Raw genomic sequence first — 7,867 nt, forward strand, 5'->3', positions numbered from 1 at the left:
GATTGTGCTACTTTTCTTTCCTAGACTTTGGGTTCCTTATCTCAAATTCACTGCTAATGGTTCATTTTAGTTCTTTCTTTTTTCTTTTTTTGTAGAGACGGGGGTCTCACGATGTTGCCCAGGCTGATCTCGAACTTCTGGCCTCAAGCAATCCTCCCATCTCAGACTTCCAAAGCACTGGGATTATAGGCATGAGCCATCGCAGGTACCTGGCCTCTTTCTGTATTTTTCATTTTTTACTGAGGGCTAACATTCATAAAGTTCATTAACATAACATGCACACACACATGCACACACACACACACACGTGCCCGTCACCCACGTCAAGATATAGAATATTTGCAGTACCTCAACAATTTCCTCATGTCTCTTCCCCATCAACTTCTCCCAGCCCACTCTGAAATAAACAAATATTCTAATCTCTCTCATCATCTGATTACTTTTGTTCATTCTTGAACTTCATATATTGAAATCATACATGTCTGATATCTCTCAGTAAACATAGTGAATTAACATGCAACATGTTGCTGCATGTAATAATAGCTGATTTTTAATTATATATGTGTGTCCCTGTTGTTTAATACTGTGCCATACTTCCTTGTATCAGTATACCAAAATTTATTTATCATTTGTGGGTATTTGGATTATAAATGTTACAAATAAAGGTGTCTAAATATTTCTATGCATGTCTGTTTTGGACATATACACTCAGTCTCTTGGGGATATATCTAGGAGTGGAATTGCTAGGTCACAGGGTAGATGTATACAGAGCCTTCACAGAAACTGCCAAACAGCTTACCAAAGCAATTGTATCATTTTCCACTCTCACCAGTAATAATGAGGGTTCAGTGGATCCATATCTCACCAAGACTTGGTAATGTCAATCTTTTAATTTTCATCTGTCAGTGGGTGATTTTGACCTAAGTTTTATGGGTATCTAGGCAATGAGTGCTAATGACATAAGCATTTTCCAAAAAGAACAAAACTAACCCAGCACAGTGGCTCGCACCTGTAATCTCAACACTTTGGAAGGCTGAGGTGGGAGGATTGCTTGAGCCCAGGAGTTCGAGACCAGCCTGGGCAACATAGTGAGACCTCATCTCTACAAAAACAATAAAAAAAAATTAGCTGAGAGTGGTGGTGCACACCTGCAGTGTCAGCTATTTGGGAGGCTGAGGCAGGAGAATTGCTTGAGCCCAGGAAGTCGAGGCTGCGGTGAGACATGATTGCACCACTGCAGTCTGGCCTGGGTGACAGAGTGAGATCTTATCCCAACAACAACAACAACAACACCAAAAAAACCTACAAAAACAAAAAGAACAAAACTACTTTGCCTTGATTGCTCTATTTGCATAGCGTTACTTTTGATTACTTAGCCTATCAGATCAATTTATTTGAAAACTTTAAAATATTCTAATACCATTCTTGGCAAAAAACTGTGCTAGCTTTATGTAGAGTATCTTTGGATGTATATGTTTGTAGTAGCTAACTTATTTCTTAACTCCTACAAATGCATTAATTTTAAAAAGAAATTTCTAAAAAGAGAAATAAAGAAGGTTTCTCTAAGGCAAAATGGAAGAGCTTGAAAGAAATGCTTGCCTAAATCTCCTTTAACTATCACTTTTAAGTTGCCAAAAGTGCATTAAAAATCTCCAAGATTAGGTTTATATATTACTGTGCAGGAGAGAAGAAACTTGGTAAATGAATCAACAGTTATGAATTTATTAAGCTCCCTCTAGAAAACAGAGTTGGATGCCAGGCGTGGTGGCTCACACCTATAATCTCAACAGTTTGAGAAACCCAGGTGAGAGGACCACTTGAGCCCAGGAGTTTGAGACTAGCCTGGGCAACATAGTGAGACACTGTCTCTAAAAAAAAAATTAGCAGGGCATGGTGGCACACGCTGTGGTCCCAGCTACTTGGGAAGCTGAGATGGGAGGGTTGCTTATGTCCGGGAGGTCAAGGCTACAGTGAACCGTGATTGCACCACCGCAGTCACGGACAGTGTAAGACCTTATCTAAAAAAAAATGTAAAATCTTGTTTCAAAAAAAAAAAAAACAACACAAACAAACCAGTATAACTCATTGTCTCAAAAGAAAAGAAAAGAAAACAGAGTTGGAGTCTAAGAAAGTGTTACCCAAGGGATCACGCCTGTAACCCCAGCACTTTGGGAGGCTGAGGCGGGCAGATCACAAGGTCAGAAGTTCGAGACCAGCTGGCCAATATGGTGAAACCCGGTCTCTACTAAAAATACAAAAATTAGCTGGGCACAGTGGCAGATGCCTGTAGTCCCAGCTACTCGGGAGGCTGAGGCAGAAGAATCGCTTGAACCCGGCAGGTTGCAGTGATCAGGCGAGATCAGGCCACTGCACTCCAGCCTGGGCGACAGAGCCAGACTCCGTCTCAAAAAAAAAAAAAAAAAAAAAAAAAAGTGTTACCCAAGGGAATTTCATCTTGCTAAATACTGGGGCTGTGGGACTGAAAAGTTCAGAGTATTGGGGACAGACTGAGTCAAGGCAAGCTGCTCAGGAGCCCTGGATGCCTCCCTCAGAGGAGGTATCAATCCTGGAGGGGAGAATGGTCATCCTAGGCTTGAAAGAAGGCAACTGGAAACTTCATCTACTTCAGAATCCTCTCATGGACTGGCCCTGAACTTTAGAGGAATGATGTCTGTGGGATGATAGCAAGAGCAAGAAAGGAAATATTACATATTACCACAGTTTCCTTCTGCTAGACAGGATGCTCAGAAAGAAGCAACAATAGCTCTTAGGGGCAGAATTGGTTTTCGTGTTACTTATTGCAATTAATGAATATTTTACTTCTGACTGTTAAGGTGGGTCTTCTGTTAGTTCTGATATTTAATGTTTCATTTAATCAACACATGCATGGATGCATCATAGTGAATTTGCCATCAGCCAACTAAAATATTACTCAAGGTTTCAAATATAAAGAGCAATCACTGATCAAAATGCAAATTAGTTTTGAAGTTAAACTTGTGATACTGGCAGCTCAAAAATGGAGAGGAAACATGGGGAATACATGGTAAATATTGACCCCTCTAGAAACCAGCCCATGGGTAACTGTTGTTCCATTTGGATATTGTGTTTATGTGAATCTTTCGCCTGGTTTTAAGAGAAAACTCTATGGCTTTTAATATAATAGAAGTAATGCTTACACATTCTTCAAAAAAAGAATGCATAATTTTAATGGTTCAGGAAAAGGCAATTTTTTAATTTTATTTTTTATTTTTATTATTATTATTTTTTTGAGACAAGAGTCTTGCTTTGTCATCCAGGCTGGAGTGCAGTGGCACAATCTTGGCTCACTGCAACCTCCGCCTCCTGGGTTGATGCCATTCTCCTGCCTCAGCCTCCTGAGCAGCTGGGACTACAGGCGCCCACCACCATGCCCGGCTAATTTTTTGTATTTTTAGTAGAGACAGGGTTTCACCATGCTAGCCAGGATGGTCTCAATCTCCCGACCTCATGGTCCGCCCGCCTCGGCCTCCCAAATTGCTGGGATTACAGGTGTGAGCCACCACGCCCGGCCAGAAAAGGCAGTTTATTAACTTCTCAACTATTCTCTAAAAATCAGAAATTTTGTATTACTCTACAGTACTAAAGGAATAGTTTAAAATGTATTCTATGTATTTATTAAACTAAAATGTTAGTATTTTCTGGAATATAATTTAATGAGTTAAAATAATAATATGCAGTTAAAACCATGCAATGCTGGCTTCAGCTACTTTAGAAAGTATTTTTTAAGTTTGGTGTCTAGGTTTTGGTATAGAATTCTTGGATCTTTGCAATAAATTCTAGAACTTTCAAAACTCAAATAATTCTGTTATCTTTGAAAACCAGAAATTAATCTTATATATGCTCTGCAAGTCCAATACATAAGTCAAGAAAATCTGGTTTATATATAGACAGCATCACGTTTTCCATACCCAGGAGCCAAACTCTTGCCTTGATAAGAGAAACAAATGTGGATATGTAGTTTGAAATGGACAGTTTAAAGAACAATTTGAAAGTGAGTGGAGAAGCATTTTTCTTCATCCAAGAGATATACCAAAGCAGAAAGTCATGTTGCTCGATAAGTATATTTGTTGAATGGTTGAACATCAAGAAAAATATTTCTGTCTCAAAAGTAGGAGATTTCCCCCTTATTTGTTTTAGTTTATGTGATCCTCAAAGATGGTCTCCAGATCTTTCTGAATCCTCACTTCTCTGATGGAATTTTCATTATTTGAAAGCACTCCGGTTAAATAAAAAATTAGTTGCCTTTGCTAAGGCATTAATTGATCATGTTGACCTTTTCTTGGGTTAGTAGTAAATTTAGATATGTTTCAAATCCTATAAAAACAGTACTATACAGCACTCTAGAAATTTTACTTCCATCTGGATATTTTGATGTAATGAGGTCAATTTTGACCAATGAAATAAAGTAACACTTGAAAGTTAGATTCAAAAAGGCAAGTTACGTATTTCTTTCTTCTTGGAGAAATAGTACATCTTACCTCATAACTTTTCAGTAAATATACCAAATGCATTTCAGCTGCACTGAATGATATTATTGACTATTTTTGACCAGCTGATTAAACATTATCCTCAGCTCTCTACCTATTCAAATTTTAAAATTTACAGTCAGAACAGAGCCAGAGCAAAATGGCAGTAAAAATTATGACTTGGGCTGCAACATTTGTGACAAATAACAAAATACTCCTTCAGCAGCACTGTTTTTTCACCACTGAAAGACACCACCTGTCATGGTCTACAATGAATACTTCAAGTGAACCTTCTGCTTACCAGCACTTTAGCTAAAATGTAGCTATCACGATGTCTACTGAATCTGCCACTATTATCATGTCAAATTAAGCTGCAACTACCACTTCAACTGAGCCTTCAATTTTTACAGCTACCACTATTTCAGTTGAATGTACACCAACAACAGAAACCAGCACATCAGCTGAGACAGCACAACCTCTATCCTCCCTTCCAGTGAATCTACTAATGAAAGTGCTGACATCACCATTCTCACAGAAATTACAATGTGGTGGCCTCCTATAAGGCAACCAAACCATTAAGTACTTTGATTAAGTTATCTTTGACTATTTCCATAGCTACTCATAAGATAAATTTGAATCTACAATGCTATCACAGATGATTTGTTTAGCTAACAGAAATACTTCAGCAGAGCCTGAAGCAATGGCCAACAATAACAATTTAGCCCATTTCCAAGCACCAGCGCCATGACATCAAATCCACCTCATTTGTCTTTTATACTTAACAGATCTCCATTTTATTAGAATTGTTATTTATTTTGTAATAGTTTAATAATTTTTCTAAAATTTCAGATCATGTAATTTTCCTAGAAAAAAAAAATCTAGGGACCACCCTCCAAGTAATTTGATAAAACCTCACAAGGAAATCTTTATTAACATGGTTGGTATTCATTACCAATGTTGTTTTTGTTTTTATAAAATTAAATGGCTCAGCAGTGGAAATGCAGTTTCTTACTGTTCAGAATATTTCATTTAGTATGACAATTCTCTGTGTATTGAATCAGTATACCATGTATGTTTTAAGTACCACATTTTGTTTCCTTATGTGTAAAATTATCTTATTTATATAAGTTTTCTTCAGATTATTTTGCTGTTTAGCACCACAGTTGTTAGAATTAATTATTTGCTATTCTTTATGTAACCTTATAGTCGCTTAGTTAAATGTCAGACATTTACTATATGTCTATCTCCCAAAATACTGAAGGAGATGCAGAAGAAATAACGATGCAAGATAATCACTAAAATAATTAACATGAACACGCTTTGTTTACATTTTCTGGATATCAAGGTTTTAATTGATTTTGATATTGCTTGGGTCTTCCCCAGGCCTACTGTACTATAACCAGCAGGAGTGCGGCAGGAATGTATGTTTATAAACACCTTCACAGCTGATTCTAATGCATAGGCAGGTTTAACGGTCATGGTCCAATCAGTAAACCAACGAAAGCATTCTGACATGCTATATCTTACTGGTGGGTTTGGTGAAGTTGATACAAACTATACAATCTTATTTTAAATCATGAAAAGAAAAAATCAATTTTTTAAGATAAGAGAAACATGAAACAATTAATACTAATCTTAATCCAATCTATGAAGAAAGAATTATATATAAATACTGTCAGGTATATAATCACATGGGAAAAAATGTTTCACTTAGGTAAAGGAAAAACTTATTTTCAAGCAAAAATTGAAAAAATATATTTCAGTATCTATTAAGCTAATAAGAATTAATTTTTAACAGTTCTTCCACTTAGCTCCACAAGAATATTTTTTAAAAAGTTCTGCCAGCAATTTTAATAAAAGATTAAAGTTGTACTGAAATCTTTTAACTTATATTTTATTAGTATAAATTGCTGTTTCTTTCTTACTAATACAAATGCAATTGAAATGATCCGGCCGGGCGCGATGGCTCACGCCTGTAATCCCAGCACTTTGGGAAGCCGAGGCGGGAGGATCACGAGGTCAGGAGATCCAGACCATCCTGGCTAACACAGTGAAACCCCATTTCTACTAAAAATACAAAAAATTAGCCAAGTGTGGTGGCGGGTGCCTGTAGTCCCAGCTACTCAGGAGGCTGAGGCAGGAGAATGGTGTGAACCCGGGAGGTGGAGGTTGTAGTGAGCAGAGATCGCATCACTGCATTCCAGCCTGGGCAACAGAGTGAGACTCCATCTCAAAAAAAAAAAAAAAAAAAAAAAAAGAAATGATCCAAGTCTTTTCCATCTGTAGTGTTATTGTATACAGACATTTGTGACTGTATTTTTCTATTTAAAAAGAAATATGTTTTCTAATTTGTAATTTCTGTTATAAGTCAGAAATAAAAATATTCTGGAAACAAATTCAATTTTAGATTTTATAACAATAGTAACTTTCCCCCAGACTTACACTTAGTCAGTGGTCAATATGTATTTGTTTAATAAATGGTTGAGTGAATATTTCAGACCCTGGCACATCCAATCAATAAAATAATTAGCCAATCAGTCTATTAATCATCTACTCTTTATTCAAAAAAAGGCTTTGAGCCTCTACCGTGTACTAACCCATCTACTTGGCACATGTTCTGTTCTTCAAAAATGCTGTTGTCCCTCTCCTTCCTCTCTTAGAATTCCATCTGTACTCCAGGACTCGGATCAATCCTGCCTCCTCCAAGCACTGCTTGTCTCTCTTTTGAGCTATTTCTTCTTTGACCTCATATATCTTTTATTTTCCACCACATTCATTTTACTCTTAAGCTACCCTAGCTTTCATTATTCATGTTTTCCAGAGTCTTATCTTCCTACTGACATAATCATTGATTTGGCAGTGACCTATATATTTTTTAACGTTTTTACAAAAATTTCCAATTCACAAACAAGTACTTATTATCCAGCTTCAACAACCATCAACGCTTTTTAATACACGTTTCATTGATCATCCTATACCAAGTCAGATAACAGATATACAGTCTTCATCTTTGAGGGTCAATTTTTTGGAATCACTCTTTTTTTTCTGGGCACACCTTAGGAAAACAGAAACCGGTTTAGGTAATGTAAGCAGAAAGGAATATAGTTATCAGATGCTGAATATAGTATCAGGAGTAAAATAAGGAAGACTATCTGTAGGTTTTCTCTGACCTGCTGGGTGGTCAGAGGGCTGCAGAAAACTCCTGCCAAGCCACATTTTCCTGCAGCTCCCAAACCAGAGACTGAAGGGTAGAGTGCAGCCTGTCACCATAAAAGCTACGTATTTATTATCTGTTGAAGCTTGTGTATGTCAGGAGGCCCCACTGCTGGGGTAAGAAGGGCTGGCATTTCCCTTTGACTTTA

Source organism: Pan troglodytes, chromosome 17, assembly GCF_028858775.2.
Source record: "Pan troglodytes isolate AG18354 chromosome 17, NHGRI_mPanTro3-v2.0_pri, whole genome shotgun sequence".
NCBI classification, from domain to species: domain Eukaryota; kingdom Metazoa; phylum Chordata; class Mammalia; order Primates; family Hominidae; genus Pan; species Pan troglodytes.